The sequence below is a fragment of the Myotis myotis genome, unplaced genomic scaffold, assembly GCF_014108235.1.
Source record: "Myotis myotis isolate mMyoMyo1 unplaced genomic scaffold, mMyoMyo1.p scaffold_m19_p_7, whole genome shotgun sequence".
Lineage (NCBI taxonomy): Eukaryota > Metazoa > Chordata > Mammalia > Chiroptera > Vespertilionidae > Myotis > Myotis myotis.
Window position 1 is genome coordinate 64,466,541 of NW_023416379.1, and position 21,342 is coordinate 64,487,882.

Consider the following 21,342-nt stretch of genomic DNA (forward strand, 5'->3'; position numbering starts at 1 on the left):
ACATTAGGCCCTATTAACAGAGCATATTACCACAAATAGAAAGTGCATATTAACTCTCAGCGCAATCTCTGATAAACATAAGATGTTAACTATCCTCAAAGTATATAAAATAATGAAACAATGACATTATAACAATATTCCATTAATAACACTTTCTAAATTGAAGGGAAATTTGAAGATTTCTGCCCTCTTAAACATTCAAATCACTAGGAAAAATAAAATATAACTGGAGTTATTTTAATAGTTTCAAGTTTATTAGCCATGTGAATCTTCACATTGGATCCTTTATGAAATCTGTCAAGATTATAGGATATTTATTTATGTCTCTAGTTAATTGTTTCTAGTTATCCATCAAAATCAATCAAGATCAGCCATGCTATAAATCAAGTGTACTCTTAAATTAGATAAGACGAAGGGCCTGTTTATAGGTAACCTTGAACTAATTTAATAAGCGTCTCTGCCTGTTGTTCATTTGAACCATTAAACAATAGATTAAGAAGGAATATATCTTCTATAACCATTGGCTTAAGAAAAACTGAGATGAGAATAAAAACAAGAAAACTTTGGGAAATTTCCAGGTGTTTTAGAGTTCCGATTTTTTTATGATCCTTAAGCATAAAATATAGCATGTGACAAATATTTATTAATTTGATTGAATGGTGAATTATTCTGACAGCTAAATCCAAGGAGTACTTGCGATAGCCCTTGTGTCTTCCATTTCTCTGCTGTGTTATTCATCAAGCCATGTTCTCATCCTGAAGCCTTTTGGAGAGAAAATGCCTTCTCTTGGTACATCTAACCTTTAATTCAGACAGAGATGGCTTCTATTGTAGATAAACCATCATTTTTATTTGCCTGTAATAGTATTTGGAATGTTATTTCTGCCAAACACCTGCGTTCACATCATCAGCATATCTTTAGTAATACACCACTGCCTGCTTGCCACCCAGTATGCACACCTGCCAAACAGCCTCTGATCGGTGATGGACTGATTTGGAAAATCACTTAGTGTAGGAGGGAACTGATCTGCCACAGCAACTTGAAACCCTGCTCTGCTCTCCCGCTCTTTTATTTGGCTGTGGACTTATTCCTATCTGGCAACACGACGCCTGACTTGGAGACCATAGTAGTAATATAATGACATATGAGAGGACTGATTCACATGTTAGCTAATAAAGCATCTTGTGCACAATTAATGCCCAAGCCATGGTAATATAGACCCATACAACTTTATAGGACATTAACAACAAGTAGGGTCTGAGCAAAAATAACTGTCTATTTAGAAGTAAGGCTCTGCCCACAGAAAAGAATGCATTGGAGCAAGTACACTCCTTACCATTTCTGAAGACACATGGACTGCCTGGGTAGATGTAAAGTGATATAGCAGGGTCAAGTTGACCTTCTGTAGAATCTAGACAAAAGAAGTCCTGGAGCAGAATTACTCTTTTGCCATCTTTCCACCTCTCAGTCAGATGGCCCAGAGAGGCTTCTGGAAGTGACATCATTATGGCCGCCCAAGGAGAACCCCAAGTTCAGTTCAAACTTATACTGGTTGGCAATGGTGGGGCTGGGAAAACTACATCCGTGAAACACCATCTGACTGGGGAACTTGAGAAATAAGTAGCCACCCTGGGTGTGGAAGTCCATCCCCTCACGTTCCACACCAACAGAGGACCTACTATGTTCAATGTGAGGGGTACAGGGGGCCAGGAGAAGTTTGGGGACTTCTAATGGCGAGCTCAGGGTGCCATTTTAATGTTTGCTGTAACTTCGAGAGTGACTCACAAGAATGTGCCTTACTGGCATCGAGCTCTGGTACGGAGCGTGTGAAAACATCCCACCGTGTTGTGTGGCAACAAAGCGGATACTGAGGACAGGAATGTTAAGGCAAAATCAATTGTCTTCTACCGCAAGAAGAATCTTCAGTACTACGGCACGGCTGCCAAAAGGAACTACCACTTTGAAAAGCCCTTCCTCTGGCAGCCTAGAAAACTCACTGGAGACCCTAAGTGGGAGTTTGCTGCCGTGCCCACTCTTGACCCACCAGAGGCTGTCCTGGACCCAGCTTTGGCAGCACAGTAAGAACCCGATTGAGAGGTTGCTCAGACTCTTGCTCTCCTGGACGATGACGGCCTGTGAGAAAGGGAAGCTGAAGCCCCGAGTCGGAAGTCCAGTTTTATAGGCAACTCCCCTGTGGTGCAGCGTGTTTGCCACTTTACTGTGGAGCTCAGCGGGGCCTGTGCTTGATCTCTGGGCCGTGGAAGGAGATGAATGGGCTTCGGAGTGAATGTGGCAGCTAAAAAACACCTTCATTTTTTGGACCTGCATACTTAGCTGTGTTGGAATGCAGTTGCTTCCTAATTGAGTTTCAAATATAAGACTGCTGCAGTCGCGTCACAATACTCAGTGGTGAGTCCTTGTTTATTACTGTCATTCACATTTCTTTTCGTCTAGAATCAGAATAAAGTTGCACTTCCAATACCTTAAAAAACAGAAAGAAAGAAGAAGTCCTGGGGCAAGCTGTGCGGCTGCGAAATGTCCGCAGCCTGAAGTGGAGGCAGGAGGTGTTAGGCTGGTGGGAAAAGGAGCAAGGAACCCACAGAGGTGTGTTCTCCCGTTGAAGCAAGCAGGGCCCTGGAAAATGTGTTCCCCTTTTCGTCCTTGGTTATCTTCCAGCCCGACCATGAAGCTTCCAAGGAAGAGATGCTGTGAGGCTCACCTCAAGGTAGCCTGGCTGCGCAGCTGCGTCCATCACAGCCTCTTGTCAGGCACGGTTGTGGGGGAGACTTCCCTGCTGCTCCCCCACCTCCCAGCCCCATATCCTGACAGGCAAGGAAGAGAATTGTATTAAAGCAAGCATTTCACAGCCCCTGGCCCCCCCTCCTTCCCCATAATAAAGAGAATCTAAGAGTCACTGAAGATATAGTTTTCAAAGATAGCTTTATGTATTCAAAATTGATATCTTATCAGAGAGTATAGCCTGTTTATATTGTTGAAAGTTCCTATTTTTACACCTTCTTCCATTATGTTTGCTCTGCTTGTTTGCATAGTAAATGCAGGCTCAGTGGATTCTTAGCTTCTTCAAGAACACAAATACAATTCATTACTTCCATTCCGACTCCCTTGATTCAGGGTTTGTGACAATTCTGCTAGAGTTTAGGTAGCAGTGATTTGGTACCATTGATTAAAAGAGGATTTAGGAGGCAAATTAAGAACAGGAATGAGAGGACACGGGAAAAGGTTTAACATATTTAAGACAAAAGAATTTTCAAGGTCTTTAATAGCACTTATTTGCATTTAAACAATTAATGGAATAGTTGCAACCAAGCCATCTCATTAATTAAAGAAAACCCAGCAGGATCTTTATTTGGCAACAGTTTGTTAGCAGAAATTCCCTAAGTATTGACTCAATGGAAAATTGGTAAGAAATATGTCTCCTCCTAAATTCTAATTACCCCCTTTCAATCATCCAAAATGTTTTCCAAACATTGCAATAATCATTCCAAAAAGCTATAGCTAGCTGCATAAATTAGTATGTAAATATGTTTCAGTCTGTCCCACAGGTAGCTCTAGGCCCCTGTGATGGTGGGAATTAGCCCCCAGCCGGGTAGAAGCATGTTAGGGTGGACCCACAGGAAGGGTCTCTAGCGCATCCAATGGGCCTGAGACCCACCAGTCTGTTGCTCTACATTTGTGTGTTCTGTTCTGATCCATTTTTGTACCTCTCTTACAACTGGCCCAGTAGATAGGCCCCCTTGCCCCTCTCTCTTCCTGAAACTGGCCTTGGAGATCTAAAAAACTGCAAGTTCTTCTTCTAGGAGGCAAAGGGCTGGCACAGTGATTTGATTAGGTCCCTATCAAACACTGGGGTCATTAATTTGGTCATACTAGGAAGCTCAAGACAAAGTGCTAAAAAATGGAGACTCCACCATGTTTCATTCATTCATTCATTCATTTGGCAGAGAAAGGGTTAGGAGCATGGAGGGGGTTCTGCCACTTACTAGTTACTGGGCAATTTAACTTAGCCTCACTGCACCTCAGTTTTCTTTTCTATAAAATGGGGATAACAACTCCTTCTTTATAGGGTTTTTATCATGGTTTAAATGACTTAATATTTAGACATGGCTAAGTACAGTGCTTGATATATAAAATCACTTTTCTAACTGCCATAAAGTAAATCCACTCATTTGAGAGTTATTGAGTGCTTACTATGTGCCAGGTACTCTTTTATAGTAGATGCTGGAGATAACTAAGCGAGCAAAGAGTCATACATTTCTGCCCTCTTGATCCTTCTAGTGAGGGAGGCATAGAGTAAATATAATGAATAAGTGCATTTTATACAACAGAAGGTAAGTGCTATGGAGAGTGATAAAGGAGGCTGAAGGTGCTGGAGAGAGCTGGCAGGTGTCCAGCCTTAAACAGAGAGTCAGCATAGGCCTTTCTGAGAAGACTAGACAGTGTTAAGGGAGGGAGCCAAGCAGATTTCTGATGAAAGAGGCAGAAGGATCTGTTGGTGCAAAAGCCTTGAGGTATGAAGAGGAACACAGAGATGGGCGGCTGTAGTAGGTCAGGTAAGGTTAGAGGGGTAGGAGGTAAAGACAGAGGGGAAAGGAGGGCCAGACTGTAGGGTCCTTCAGGGCATTGCAAGAACTTTGGTTTTTACGCTGAGAAAAAAGGGGAGCGTTTCAGGAGAAGGGCCTCAGGAAGAACGAGCTTTCATTTTCTGTCTCCTCACCACAGCTGCTCTAGGCACTCACCAGGTTTTGGTAAAGGTGGGGTTTCTCTCTCTGAGAGCAACTGGGCACCCACAGATGATCCAAGAAGCAGGGCATGGGCTCTGGGACATAACTCATATGCATGTCTATTCCAGGCAAGGGATTAGGAATGAGAATCCAAGCTAAGAACAAGACTTTTCCCTGACACAAAAAGTACTAAAAAGTAGAAGCTTGGAGATATAACATATCCTTAATGAAGATTTCCTATAAGTATTAGAACTTCCAAGTGGATTTTGTTCTCCTCATTGCCAAGTGACAACCCAAAGTTCTTCATGCCTAGTCTTCAATGTGGTCCTGAACTCACAAGTTTCCCAGAGTGGCTCTAAGGAGACAAGAAATAGTGTTAGATTTGTTATCATTTGTTACCAGTAAAGGAAGAAAAAAACCACAGCAGCTACACAAAGAATCATCTTATATTTGATTGTTATATACTTTCAAGATAATTTTAGAGAGAGAAACCAAGATGGCGGCATAGGTAAACACCGGAGATTGCTGCCTCGCACAACCACTTCAAAAATACAACTAAAAGATGGAACGGACATCATCCAGAACCACAGGAAGGCTGGCTGAGTGGAAATTCTACAACTAGAAGGAAAGAGAAAAGCATACCGAGACTCAGAGGAGGTGTGGTAAGGAAGTAAAATACAAAGGTGCGGAGGTGCATGCGGAGCGGGCTGGCAGTTGAGGGCGCGGTTGTCTTTTTCAATCAGGAGGGAGTATCAGGCTCTGAGCTCCAGTTCCGGGCGAGTCTCTGGGGACCCAGACTCTTATGGGAGAAATGGGACTGTCTGGCATCAGTCAGAACTCGAGGGCAGCTTTCTCTCAGAGGCGTCCGCAGTGATTGCTGGGGCCTATTAGGGCAGGACTGAGAGCAGCCATACTGCTCATTCCGCCTGCCCTGTTGATCCCCTGGGACCCGGCCCCACCCAAGCCATGCACAGAGGCTTTTGCATATGAAAGGCCCGGCCCTTTGTAATCTGAAAATTACTTAACAAACTGCAGCTGGCCCAAGGCCCCATGGCAACTTGCATTGCTTTACAGCTGGCTTCTGCTGGGTAGCCTCAGGCAGAGGCTAGATTAGCACCTCCTTAGATCCAAGAGCCAGTGTACCCAGTGGTCAGAGTGAGACCATCCAAATTGCAGCTCCTAGGATCCAAAAAGGACACACTCAGGGGGCAGACTCAGTGAGCACCAAAGCCCCACTGAAGCAAGTCTTGCCCCATAAGGGTGTTTTCAGCACAGAAGTTCTCCCACCATAGACACAGCTGATTATCACAGCCAATTGGCCTGGAGGTCAATTCCTCCCAGTGATACCTACAACAATCAAGGCTTAACTACAACAAGACTGTGCACAAAGCCCACAAGGGGGTGCACCAAGAGTGTCTACCTCAGGTAATTGGGGAGGCTGAGCCACCAGGCCCTATAGGACACTTAGCACAGAAACCCACTCTATTGACACAGCGAAGCATAAAAAATGAGGAGACAAAGAAACAGGACACAAATGACAGAAATGGAGGAAAGCAAACTACTGGATATAGAGTTCAAAACCACACTTTTAAGGTTTTTCAAGAATTTTCTAGAAACCGCCGATAAACTTAATGAGACCCTCAAGAAATCTAGTGAGACCCTCGATGTTGTGATAAAGGACCAACTAGAAATTAAGATTACACTGACTGAAATAAAGAGTATTATACAGACTCCCAACAGCAGACCAGAGGAGCGCAAGAATCAAGTCAAAGATTTGAAATACGAAGGAGCAAAAAACACCCAACCAGAAAAGCAAAATGAAAAAAGAATCCAAAAATATGAAGATAGTGTAAGGAGCCTCTGGGACAGCTTCAAGTGTACCAACATCCGAATTATAGGGGTGCCAGAAGATGAGAGAGAGCAAGATATTGAAAACCTATTTGAAGAACTAATGACAGAAAACTTCCCCCACCTGGTGAAAGAAATAGACTTACAAGTCCAGGAAGTGCAGATAACCCCAAACAAAAGGAATCCAAAGAGGACCACACCAAGACACATCATCATTAAAATGCCAAGAGCAAAAGACAAAGAGAGAATCTTAAAAGCAGCAAGAGAAAGACAATCAGTTACCTACAAGGGAGTACCCATACGACTGTCAGCTGATTTCTCAACAGAAACTTTGCAGGCCAGAAGGGAGTGGCAAGAAATATTCAAAGTGATGAATGCTAAGAACCTACAACCAAGATTACTTTATCCAGCAAAGCTATCATTCAGAATTGAAGGTTAGATAAAGAGCTTCACAGATAAGAAAAAGCTAAAGGGGTTCATCACCACCAAACCAGCATTATATGAAATGCTGAAAGGTATCTTTTAAGAAGAGGAAGAAGAAGAAAAAGGTAAGGATACTAATTATGAACAACAAATACACATCCATCAACAAGTGAATCTAAAAATCAAGTGAATAAATAATCTGATGAACAGAATAAAGTGGTTATTATAATAGAATCAGGGGCATAGAAAGGGAGTGGACCAACTATTCTTGGGGGGGAAAGGAGTGTGGGGGATGCAGGAAGAGACTGGACAAAAATCGTGCACCTATGAATGAGGACAGTGGGGTGGGGGGGTGAGGGCAGAGGGTGGGAGGGGAACCGGGTCGAGGGGAGCTATGGGAGGAAAAAAGAGGAACAACTGTAATAATCTGAACAATAAAGATTTAATTTAAAAAAAAGATAATTTTAAATGGGAATTCAGAACTTTTAGATTCTAAGACTTAGAATGTTTTTATTTATAAGTTTGTAGAACATAAAACTTGACAATACTTGCTTATCCTGTTCTTTTGCTTACATTCTTCTTGCTGGGGTTCTAGAGCAACAATTATGTTGTAACAGTTTTGGAAAAAGGCCACATTTTCCTTCAAATTTGACAAATATCTGGGTCAGAAATCTTTGAAGTAGTGTGAAGATAGTGAGAATTAGATTACTCTTCACTTTCTGACAGCTAAGCCAAAGTTGGAGAGAAGAGACTTCAAATGTCCCTTATTTTCTGAGTTTATGGCTACATGTAAAGGAGTGACCATAAAATGAGACTATTTTAAAGAGATCAGGGACAAAATAATACTGTCTTCCTCAGTCTTTTAACCAAATGTTGAATGTTTAAGATTTTAAGAAAAGCATATGGCTGACCCAGCAATTCCACTTTTGGGTATATTTCCAAAGATATTCTAAAACACTAATTCAGAAAGATATGTGCACTCCTATGTTCATTGCAGCATTATTTATAATAACCAAGATATGGAAGCAAACTAAGTGCCCACTGATAGATGAATGGATAAAAAAGATATGGTACACATATACAATGGAATATTGCTCAGCCATAAAAAGAATGCAATCTTGCCATTTGTTACAAGATGGATGGATCTAGAAGGTATTAAACTAAGTGAAATTGGTCAAACAGAGAAAGACAAATACCATATGATTTCACTTATCTGTGAAATCTAAATAACAAAATAAACTAGCAAAACAAACAAACAAACAAACTCACAGATACAGAGAACAAATTGATGGTCACCAGATGAGAAGGGGGTTAAGAGAATAGGCAAAAATGGTGACAGGGTTTAGGAATAGCAACTCCTAGTTATAAAAACAGACATGGGGATGTGAAGTACAGTAGAGGGAATACAGTAAATAATATTGTATTAACTATGTATGGTGTCAGATAGACACTAGACTAATTGGGGTGATCACTTCCTAAGTTATATAAATGTCTAATCACCATGTTGTACACCTGAAACTAATATTGTATGTCAACTGTAACTGAAAAATAAAAATACTTTTTAAATTAGAAAAAGAAAGCATACGGCTTATAATTGATACTATTACTTAAATGTTAAAATTTTTAACTGTCAAGGGGTCTTTTAAGCAGTGCTGAGCTATGTCAAGGAGGGATGACCATTGGGCAAGCAGCATGCTCTTCCTACCTTAGCATCCTTAGGCTGGGACCCAATTCATAAAAGTTGAGGGTGGTTATTTGCTTTGGTGATTTTTTTTCCTTGTCTATTGTAAAAAGAACCTACTTGAATAATGTTTTTATTCATCTGAAATGCCAGTCTTATAAAAAGTAGCTAGTCACCATAGTTGTTAGAAATTTCCATCTTAAAATTTTAAAAAGTTGTCATCAACAGAAATAAAAGAATGAATTTTGGTTCTGGCTACAAGTCAAATCAGGTTGAGATTTTATTTCATCCCTCTATATTTCTGAATATTACTTAGACAAGAGAAAGGGAAATCCCTCATTTCAAATTGATTTTTCTTGGAGATTTCCCCAAGCAATTAATTCCTTTTCTCTTCAGTGTTCCCTCTCTCATCTCCTGAAAATCTCACACTTGGATAGTTTTTTATTTCCAGCTGTCATTTGATGACATATCAAGAGAAGTGCACATATGTAGGTTACCCAAAACCTCTTTTAAAAAAATTGTTTTCCTTTGATCATTCTGTCCTAATGATACAGACACTTGTGCCAGTGATTGAACTCTTATATTGATATTTGCTGTTCAGGTATTTGGCCAGGATAATTTATGCCTGAGGCTTATGGCTAAGAACTGTTCACAACAGCTTAGGTGAGTGGTTCTCAAATTACCTACCATGTGGTAGGAAGTGATTTTGATTCATGCAATGATTATTGAAAAAAGATTGATATTTGGGGAAGATGCTAGATTCCTGAAAAGCACTGATTCCACACAACCTTAGACATTTGTGTAGATGAGAGGTAACAAACCTTCCAAGGTGCTCCATTTCTTGGAGAACTCCATCCCTCTATCATGTGGGAAAATGGACAGCAACGGGGGATTGCAACAACCTTAAAGCTTCCTGGATTTTTATCCTAGATTTAGGGTAGTTAAGAACAGCTCTCAGTGAGACCTTTTAAAGAGTTTTGCTTTGAAAAAATTAATTAAAATCACTGGATCCTCGGTGCAATATTGACCCATAACTCCTCAAGGGAAGAAGGCTCCATCCACAATTTTGTATCCGTTATCCAGGAGCCACAACACTTTGGACAAAGACTGCTGTAAACGAATGCTCTAACCATTGAAATTCCAGTGTTGAAGATGACATAGGTGGTGAGCCATGTCCTGGGAAGTTGCCTAGTGAAATGACTAAAGTCTAACTTTTAACATTGGCATTAGGTTTCTAGGGGCATGGAATAAAGAAGAGTATTCACAGGACATCTGATCTCAGAGTGATTTGCTCTCCATAATGGTGGCTGCTATTTCCTTACACAATTTTCTCACTGTCCACCTCTCAGAGTTCTTTCATTTCCCCTACATAGCATGAGCTCCAAATCTAGACTCCTACATCCCCTGGACTAGAGATACAATATTTCCAATATGTTCTGATGGTCCCCAAATTAATGAAATGTTATATTTTATAAACCAGCTTATCTTTCCTCTGAACCTGTTCTGTATTCACAGTCTTGGGCAATGATGTCACTATCTGACCACAACCTAAAGTCAGATTCACAGGCATCTTCATCCCCAGTCTCTCCTTCAAATACCATTCCTCCTTGCTCGATCTCAGAAATGCCACCTGAATCCAGCCTTTTCTCTCCTTTCTCTGTTTCTATCTTAGTCCAGATGCTCATTATGTGCCTCAGGGCAATGCAGCAGTCTCTATTCTCATCCATACCTCCTCTATCCCAATTACTAGTATCCTCCAAGGAGAACTCAGAATTGTCTTTCTCAAAACCACACTTGATCAGGTCATTGTACTACTGAAAGACCTCTTTTTGATTTCCATCACTGACAAGCATAAAATCCAAATGACTTTATTTGGGAAAACTAGGTTCTTTTTCAGCACAGTTTCAACCTTCCTCAGCCTCCGTTTGTCTACCTGGCCCCCCTAAAATCCAGCCAGACTAATCCAGACCTTTGCGACTCTAGCCAGGGGTGGGCAAACTTTTTGACTCGAGGGCCACAATGGGTTCTTAAACTGGACCGGAGGGCCGGAACAAAAGCATGGGTGGAGTGTTTGTGTGAACTAATATAAATTCAAAGTAAACATCATTACATGAAAGGGTACGGTCTTTTTTTTTTTTTTTTTTTATTTTTTTTAATTTCAAACGGCCGGATCCGGCCTGCGGGCCGTAGTTTGCCCACGGCTGCTAGACCCACCTCTGGAAGCTTTCCCTAACTTGCAGTGGGGGAATTAATCACTTCCTTTGTTATAATAAATTGTTCTTTCTACATATTTTTAAAATTTGAATTTAGAGAGAGAGGAAGGTAGAGAGAGACAGAGAAACATCAATGAGAGAGAGAAACAGTGATTGGTTATCTGCACACACACCTTTCTGGATGGGACCTGCAACCTGGGTATGTGCCCTGACTGGGAATTGAACCCAAGACCTTTCAGTGTATGAAAGATGTTTCAACCAACTGAACCACACTGACCAAGCTACGCATTTCTATTAAACCATCATATTTATGGATTACATAGTCTTTAAATCTAGTTACTTTTGGTTCTCTCACTCATTTTTGCTTCTCTCTCTCAAGGTAAGGACTTGGATCTCCTAATTATGAAAATTATTTGGAGTTTTACTTTAGGTGAAAAACAGGAAAAGACAGAATAACCCAAATCAGATTAAGGAGGCTAGGGCACACAGCCTAGAACGGAATAGATACTAAAGAAATGCTTATTTAATGTAAGGTTTAAAGCAAAATATGTGTCAAAAGTGAAATATAAATAATATATTGAGTGAAATCTGAGGAGGAGTGATAACTATGTCTTAGTTTGATTAAGTTCTGTTGATCTAAAATGCTATCATAGGAAGCTATTTAGAGACATCGGTTCCTATTTCTTTTTACCTCTAGAGACCATTAGTGAATGACTTAGTCATTACTAAATGAGTTTTTAATTAAAATATGTTAGTGTTGAATCACTGGCTAGGTCATTACAGTAATTCTCTCTTGTTACATGATCTTATTAATTTTTAATGTTGGCTACTGATTCATATTATACTATTATTCTTTAATGTTAATGATCAGCCTGCTTTGATATTAGGTAAGAGTATTTGTTTTAATAACATAAATCTCTTGATTATACCAGATTCAGAAGAGCACATGAAAATCAGCAGAAAATGAGGATGAGTGAAAAAAAGGGCAAAAATTAGCAAATAATAATTTTAGATTATTGAACCTTGTATTCTGCAATGCCGGGGTCCTGCCCCAGCAGGTCCAGGGGTCCCCAAAGGTGTAGACGGAGTTGGCGAAGAAGGAAGGACACGGAGACAGTGTTCAGTTGATCAGCAGCCTAGCCAGGATCTCCAGCCAGGATCTCCAGCCAAGTTCTGGTTTGGATCTCCAGAGAAGTTCTGCTTAGGATCTCCTGCCAGGGTCTGTGTCCATGTTCTCTTGCTAGGTTCTCCAGCCAGGTTCTGTAGCCATGTTCCCTCGCTAGGTTCTCCAGCCAGGTTCTGTAGCCATGTTCCCTCGCTAGATTCTCCAGCCAGGTTCTGTCCAGGTTCTCCAGCCAGGTTCAGTCACCAGGTTCTAGTCAGGTTCTCTTGCCAATTTCTGTAGTCAGGTTCAGTGCAGGATCTTTTGCCATGTTCTCTCCAGTGAAGTTCTTCTGTCTCTAGTTCTGTGTAGGTTCTGTGCCTAGGTTCCGTCTCTCAGTTCTGTGTTCTAAGTTCTGTGTTCTTACATCTGTATTTATACCAGTTGATTCCAATCCTATCAATCTCTATTCCAAAGGTTAGGGCGTTTCTTAACTCCATTCCAGGGAGTAAAGATTATGTAGCTTAAGCATGATTGTTCATAGTTAAAGTGATTAATTACCCGCCTGGCACTTAGTTAAGAGGTTTTATTCCCTCCCTAACTTCAGGGGAAAATCCCTACCTGGGGAAACAACCTTTCTCAGAGACCTTGGTTAAAACACATAGTGCCAAGAAGGTGAGCAAACATATTAAGAACAGTATGCCATATATGCCAGGTCCCTTGAAACAGCAAGCATGGACCGGCTCCCGGCACTGCAATACTTATACTTGTCTTTATATGCGTTCCATCTGAGTAAGAAATTGGTTTTGGAATTTCATACTGCTAAACTTAAAAGATTAATTAAAAACAGAGTATCTTAATATCTCTCTAGAGGCACTGACTTTATATAGTAACTTATTAAAAAGCTTGCTATTAGTTGAGGAGAACAAAATCTGGATCTCATTCATTTCACACACTTGATAGCTTATCTTGTACCTTTCTTGTTGTTCTAGGCATTGAGTACATGTTTTGTTTAGGCATGGGGTGAAAGTAAACATAATAACAAAAGTCCACTTGTATTCTAGTGACAGAAACCAGCAATGAAAAAGAGTTCCAAATAATCAAGAAAATATCAAATAGTGATAGACACTATAGAAACAACAAAAGAAGCATACATGTGGAGAATTACTGCTGCTGTCTTTAGACTGGATGGCCACGCCACTTAGTTTTCACATATTTATTGAGCATCTCCTATGTGCTGGGCACTGTGGTACGTACATACTAGGAAATAAAAAGACTAGTGACAGACAATCCTTAGTCTTATGTAGTTTTCAGTCTAACAGAAATGAAATACAGTATATGCTTGGAAACCAACAATCATACTGCAGTGTGAATGCTGCTATCAGCCATTTCTTCTGAGCTGTGCTGGACCCCAGAGCACAGAGGAAGGGGATATCATAGCTCCTGGGGAGTCAGGAAGAACACCCAGGAAGATGGGAGATGAGCTGAGACTTGAAAAATGATAGGAGTCATTAAGGTGGTGAAGAGAAGTGGTAGAACTGGGCTTTTCAAATAGAAGGAATAAAATTAATAAAGGCACAGAGGCAGTGTGCATAAAAATATGAATGGCTTAATATTGCTGAAGTGTAGAGTGTGACTGTGAGAGAAAGAGAGAGAGAGAGAGAGAGAGAGAGAGAGAGAGAGAGAGAGAGCATGTACACACATGCACATAGGTATACATACATACAATGATGCTGTGTGGGTAACTTTAAGGGGAACGTGTTGAAATAAGCCTCAAAATTTAAGGGAAAATTAGAGCTATGTGAGAAGCCTGTGTATGGCAAGGTAAGGAATTAGATCTTTTAATTCAAAAAATTATTTGAAATTTTACTTCAAGTTAAAAGGAGGATAAGATAGGATGATAAAAATGCTACATTTTTTTTTTTTTTTTTTTTTTTTTTTTTTACATATTGAGGAGATATCAAAAGACTTAGAGTTGCTGGGCCAGTGTTGATCAGTGGTTGAGCTTCGACCTATGAACCAGGAGGCCATGGTTTGATTCCTGGTCAGGGCACATGCTCGGATTATGGGCTCGATCCCTAGTAGGGGGTGTGTAGGAGGCACCCGATCAATGATAGTTTCTCATCATTGATGTTTCTATCTCCCTCTTCCTTCCTCTCTGAAATCAATAAAGATATATTAAAAAAGACTTAAAGTTAAATAAGGTGAAAAATCTTTAAAATAATTAAATCAAATTATATTTTTAAAAATAAAATATTCTCAATTTGCTCGAATGCAACAGTGTTAAAATTTAATTCTATCTATAGCACTATATAACATTATTTTTCTATCTAAATTGAATAAAAGTTTCTTTTATTAAAATTTAGGCTGAATGTTAAAATTTGAAAGCTTGAAGGTTTCTTTAACATCGCTTGATAAGGGAAGAGTAGAAAGGTTTGAGTAAAGATGACTCTAAACCACCATCTGATATATAGCTTTTTAGCCTTTTGATTTATTTGACCTAAGGATGACACCCCCTCCCCGTCACCCCCACACCCAGCTTAGTGCCGCTGATGCCTTTCACTTGAAAAGACCATATTGTCAAGCCGAATACTGGTGCACTTCTGAGTAGACAGAATATATAAGCTTGTTCCACTTACATACTGGCTTCCCAGCCACAGTGCAGTAAATGCATTTTTGCTTTAACACAAAGCCAGGTTTTAGGGCAAGACTGCTCACTAAAAAGAACGGGGCTTATGATGAAAATAGAGCTAGAGCAAACCACTCTACACCCATGGAAGCAGAGATCATACAAAAACAACAATCCTAATAAGACTTTAGTAGAGTTAAAAAGATACGTCAACATCAGAGATTCAGAGAACCAACTGATGATTGCTAGATGGAAGTGGGATTGGAGGGGCTGGGTGAAAAGGTGAAGGGATTAAGAACTGCAAATTGGTAGTCACAAAACAGTCACGGGGATGCATAAGAAATATGGTTAATATTCTCATAACTATGTATGGTGTCACATGGATACCAGACTTACTGGGGTGATCACCTTGTAAGTTATATAAATGTCTAATCACTATGTTATATACCTGAAACTAATATAAAATAATATTAAGTGTCAACTGTAATTGAAAAATAAAAAATAAAAAGATATGTCCACAAAATAAAGGCCATATTTCTATAATCTAAAAAAAAGCTATGTCAACATCTAATGAGAAAACGCTGCAGCACCCCTGGCCTTCACTCCACAAATGTGAAGGTAGCTCGATGGAAAGGCTGTCAGGAAGGTGCAGGTGCTGCGTTATGGAGACAAGGGCCCCGCATCACATGTCACTAGTAGAGAGAGTTGCAGACTTTGCACAAAATGTGGTGAAGCTAAAGATGGATCTCTTTAGTTTCCCACCTTATGTTTGTGTATTTTACACAAAGACTGGGAGAACTGCCTAAACGCACTTCCAAGGCAGAGTAAGTGTCCAAAATAAAGAAGGTGGACGGGGCAGTTTGCACTCCAGGCTTGCTGTGTTCAGCTGCTGTTATTTGGGAAAAATCACTGTCACCTTCCATGTTACACTGACATCATTATTCTATTTACAATAGCATGTGAGGTAAACTGCATTATGGAAATGTAAGGTAAGAGAAGGGACCGCATATCCATAAAACTAAAAAATTTCCATCTGATTTAGTTAGGGAAAAAAAAAGAGTAAAGAACCATCACAGATAGGGATGGGGTGTGTAATGTGGGCAGTGCCTCTGGCTCACAGCCTACCTCATAGGTGCTTAGTGAACATAGATGGATGGAAAAAAAAAGAATCAATGAGCAGCTCAAAAAAAAAAAAAATCCTTCAGTCTGCAGAGGCGACTCAAGGAAACACATGTCCTCACAGCGTTGGACTTCTGAACGACCCAGCTGGATGCTTTCCCATTTTGGACCTCCAGCCTAATGCTCTGCATTGGTCTTTCCTGGACTCTACAAACAGATGAGCTTCCCAACCTGGTCACACAGCTCACTTGCTTCAGCTAGTTGAATGCCTAGCCGTGCCTGGCAACAGTGACCCTGATTTGTAATTTTCCACTGCTGTGGGCCATAAGTCCAAACCAGAAAATGACCCAGGAAGGAGTTTTTTTTTTTTTTTTTTTTTTTTTTGGAGAGAAGCCAGTGGGTTGGCTAGCTGGGCAGAAAATCCTCCAGCTTTATAGATATGCAATGCCCAAGTCCTCCAGTCTTTAAAGGCTTTGTATCCTATTTATCATGACATCTAAAAGGCAGGGTTGCTCACCATCCCCCTTCACTTCTGTATAACACTCTCCCATTATGCTAGGGTTTCTCTTTCTCATAAGGTTGCATTTTATATTGATTTGTACTTGATTTCACCTGATTGAAAAATGGCCAGTAGAGTCAGGGACCGGGGAGTGAGAAACACTGAATTCTCCCTCTTGACCTCACTCATAGGGGTGGTGGTTCCTCACTCCCCGCCTCCACCTTACCCAAGGGTGGCTGAGGTCTGGGGTTGGCATTTCCTTGTTAAGCCTGCTCTGCAGAAAGGCTTTCCAGGTTTCCCATGATGCTGAGTTCTTGCAGCACTGAATCTCCCTCAATTAGTCTTCAGCGAGCAGGGCTGGAGGGCCTGTCACACGCGCAATCTCTTTCCTGTTCTCCATTTTCCAGTAATGTTCTGTGGATTCATTGTGATTTATAGTCCCGAGGGAGCCAGGTCTGCAGCATTTTCATTGAATCCAGCCTGTAATGCTGTTTGTCAAGCTGCCATTTATAGCTTGGAAATTTTTTCTCTAACCTATTATGCAGAAGCATGATATGGCTTGTCACTTTAATAGTGACCCCTGATGTATGGCTGCATGGGGGCAGGGGGCCCACCCACTGCTTCTAGTTTTTGGCCTGGTGCAGTAGCAACCCAATATCCAATATACAGGCATGATTAGTAGTAATCTATATTGAAGATAGTTTTTGATGATCTTATTTGTGATTTTCATGAGAAATAGATCGCTTGAGATAGGTCTATTCTCTCAAGTGCACATGTCTTAAAATGGGAATTTAAAAAAAAATAACAAATTAACCCATTTATTTTTCATCTCCTAATTTCACCATTTATACTCTATCAATCCATGATTTCAAGACTTTTATTTTTTCTAGAGTTGGTCAGAGATTGTAGACAAGAATGTGCTTTAGACACGCTTCCAGGGCAGGGCATGTCTTATGCATATTTAGGACTCCAGCCCCCAACACAGAGGCTGGAATGCAGGAAGCACTTCATATAGATTTGAGTTAAAACTGCAGTGAAGTAAGAGATGGGGCCTGGAGAGATTAGGAGAGGGCCTAGCAGGATCCAGGGAACCATCTGACAATCGATGGAAATCCACAGGATCAGAGACCAGCTGGAAAATCCTGACAGGGATACACAGGTCAGAGCCAGATGCAGATCTAAACCAGAGAGGCAGCGAGGAGAGAGAGGGCGAATGAGAACTACAGGTTGGCACAAAAAGCATCTGAAATGAGGCAGCAGGCGGCACTTGGGAGCCATGTAGTGTGCACTGGGCAGACTATCTCAGTTCTGAGAAGAAAAGCCCTCCCAGACTTTCTGTGAGGCACCGACCAATTCCACAGGATGATCAGCTTTGACCTGACCCCGGAACTACTCTTACTGCTGCAGTGCATCCCCTCCCTTCGTTCACAACTCCGGTTTTGTCTAGGTTTCCATCGTGCTTTCCATGAATGACTTCAGTTGCTTCCTAAATGGCTTCAATCCTATGGCTCCCTGTTCCAGTCCATGCATCTTGTTTTAATCTTGGCATCATATTCATGATACTGTGACAATTTCAATATGAATGTTGTATATTTAAATAATTGGCCATCTTCTCTCACCAAATATTTAATGATAATTTGCCACCAGATACCACTATGTTAGTGCTATCCCTGAATCAGCTTTGTATCCTATTCTCAAGAAATTTACAGTCCACCTGGTGCCTCATTTTTCTCCATTCTGCCCCTGGCTTTTTCTCCAACAACTGTTCTGGTCTCCATGCCCTTCCTTCACTCCGCAGGTGTGCTCCTGCCCAGGGCTTTTGTCCTTGAAGCTCCATCTGCCTGGAATGTTCTTTCCCCAAATCAAATCCCTACACAGCTTGTTGCCTCACTCCACTGAAGTCTCTGCTATATGCTTCCCTTTCTTTTAAAAAAATATATGTTTTTATTAATTTTAGAGAGAGGGGAAGGGAGAGAAAGAAACATCGATGAGAGAGAAATATCACCCATCGGCTGCCTCTCGCATGCCCCCTACTGGGGATTGAGCTCACAACCTGGGCATGTGCCCTGACCGGGAATTGAACTGGTGACCTCTTGGTACATGGGTCGATGCTCAACCACTGAGCCACAATGACCGGGCTAAGCCTCCTCTTTCCAGTGGTCTTCTCTAAATATGTTATCAAAACACCACTCACTATTGCCTTTTTTGCTTTTCTTTTATTTATAACATTTAACATATTGGTTTGTTGATTTGTTTACTATATGTTTTCCCCACAAAAATGTGACTTCCCTGAGGGTAGAGATTTGCCTGTTTTGCTCATTGCTATGTCCTTCGGTGCTGCATAAATATTCTTGAATAAATGAACAAGGAACAAGTAGCCAATGCTGAGGGAAGGCAGAGGGAAGAGATCATTTACTCTGGGAGAGCAAAAGTGTCTGACCCAGGTTCAAGTGGTGGAAATTACTTAAACCCGGAAAGATCCTAAGAGAAGGGTGCTCCTCCTTTATTGCCAGCCATCTTGGACTCTGTTATTCTCTGATAACCCTCAGATATTTATCATACCACCTTGTTTCCTCTTTCTCTCTCAGTCTAAATACTTTTGTGGAGCTCAAAAGCACATAGGGCGTCAGTGCAGACCTGCTTGAGTTTGGCTCACTGAGAGCTGTTTGGATGTCTGCTGGGCTGTGCGTCAAGTCTCAAAATAAAATTGTACAGAGAAATTCTGTGATATAGACTGGGCCAGTTGGTTAGATACCATGCTCGCACCAGAAATGTGGAGAGTTCTTTCCTTCCTAACTGTAGAGAGAAATCTGGTCTCTTTCAGACACTATTTCATTACCTTTAACGTGAACAATTCTTTGCTCTAATATCTGAAATACTTTTCACAAGGCAACTTACTATATTATTATCCCTCAGTTAAGAGTCAGTGTAGGTGTTATGCTACTTCTGCTTTTTCTTTTCAGTCCTCACCAGATTGATGAGGTTTGTTAGATTCAATAAATCATTTTAAAGTTTATGTGCATTTTCCTTGATGAAAGACAAGGAAAGGAAAATAATTACAGTTTTCAGTGCTCATTGGGATATTCTGAGAGCTTTCTGCAGTAAATTACAGGGGTGTGATAAACAACAAGAAGCATCACTCATTCTTCATATCTGATTATTTAGCATCTTAGACTCTGTCACTTCCATTGCAAACATAAGATTTAATATTCTCAAATGGATTCTTATACTCTCTTATACCTTCTTACAATGTTTAGCTAGTGCTTTGAAATCAAACACTTAATGTAATCTCATTTTCACACCAAATCCATACAATTTTATGTGCAAATCTTTCTACTCTGCAAGGACAGAAAAATGTGTTTGGGACTGATTTTTCCCCTCTACTAATATTGATTGATAGCAAGTGGCAACAACCTCTCTAATTCTTCAATACTGCATTATATCATGGACAGTTATCTAACAATTTAAAAACCCTACAGGCACTCACATTAGAAGAAGAAAACAAACATCAAACAGATTAATTATGTAGCTGTTATTAGCTTTTCAAGAGGACTCTTCACTCTACAAAAGGATTCACTACAGATTTCCTTTAAATAGTAAGCTCCACTAGTGCATTTAAGATATAATTAGATCTGCTTAAATTGGATTTGTACACATTTCAGGAACTGATTCATTGTGCAAAGGAACAGCAAACCCATGTTTGCTTTGCTACATGAAGCAAAAACAGCAAATATGCATATGCTCTATCTAGAAGGTGCCAAACACCCAGCTGTTTGGACAGACCTGAATGTTTGACCATGTGTTTGAGTACTTGTCCAGATGCTCAGTACAATCCATTTGTGGTTTGGAGTCTTTTTGACACAGTAGGAGGATAGAGGCACAAATTCGCTGAAACATTCTCTATCTTGCTAAAATTGATAATGGTATTCCTTTTACTGCGTTGTGGCTGGGCACTTTTAGAAATGACCATCTTTAGTGAAAATTTTACAAATGATAATAATCACTTTTATTAAGTGGAGAGGTAGCCCATTTTCAATGTGTACAACAATCTATATGAAGGGCCTAAAATGAATACTTTAAAATTAATCTGGAAGGCAAGAAGTTATCCAATCAATAGAAAATGTACTCTAAACAGCATTGTTCTTAAGAAAGTAGGATATGAAATGCTAAAATATACAACTTAAAGGTAACAGAATTAAAACAAGTCATAACAAAACTTTTCACTATATCTTAATCTGGAAATAGGAGCTTTCCCTTCAGTAGGATAATGCTTATTGAAACAAAGTGAGCTGGGACTAGAAGACACAGCTTCCTTTATACTTGACTATTTACCCCACAGGTCAGGCTATTGACTGTTGACAAAATAGTATTTAGAATTCTTGATACAAAGACCTTATAGTGGTCTGATTTGATATACCCACTTGTGATAACTTTGAAAGTGAATCCTTTATGAAAAAAGAAACAGACATCCCTAGTACAAGGGTGCAGGCATCACTTGGCATATTTGGAACAAAAAAGAAGCCATGGACCTCCGTGCTTCATTGACTGGTGGAAAGTGCACTTCAGTAGACCTGTCAGTCTTGATTAAGAAGCAAGAGAATGAGGTTGCGAGGTTGCTGGATGCCTTGAAGACAATCCAGGTTTTCAGTCAGCCAGGCCATGAAATCCTGGCTCTCTCTTAGGCGGGGTGCATGATCTGCAACTTAGTTAGCCATTCAGTAAAATGGGAGTAATTTATACGGCAAGTTTTTTCTTTTAATAAGAAATCAATGAGTCATAAACAAAAGTTACTTAAAAATATGCTAGCTCTATTTCAGTTTTAAAGAATTTACAAAACATAGGAAATTAACTTCAGCTTTTAATTGTCCTTGGTGTTATCCCTGCCCAGTGCCCCATTCAGAAGAGCTAACAGAGCTATGGCATTGTCATCAGATACATTTGTCAAAAAATTACAACAATAAAAATCTGTTTCATTAGTCATCAAAAAATACGTGGTTATTGTGAACACACATTGCACGCTGAATGTGTACCACTGACTCAGTTTTAGTTAAATGAATGTTTGTGAAGAAAGTTGCCCTAATTTACA

The 21,342-nt window shown here is 40.3% G+C and overlaps 1 protein-coding gene and 1 pseudogene across 2 annotated transcripts in view; one reads left to right on the top strand and one right to left on the bottom strand.

Annotated features, from left to right (window-relative positions):
* The window catches only part of KCNQ5 (potassium voltage-gated channel subfamily Q member 5), a 518,442-nt gene that overhangs the window by 158,680 nt on the left and 338,420 nt on the right, over positions 1 to 21,342 (bottom strand). The window lies entirely within an intron of this gene.
* LOC118659984 lies at positions 1,507 to 2,139 on the top strand (annotated as a pseudogene).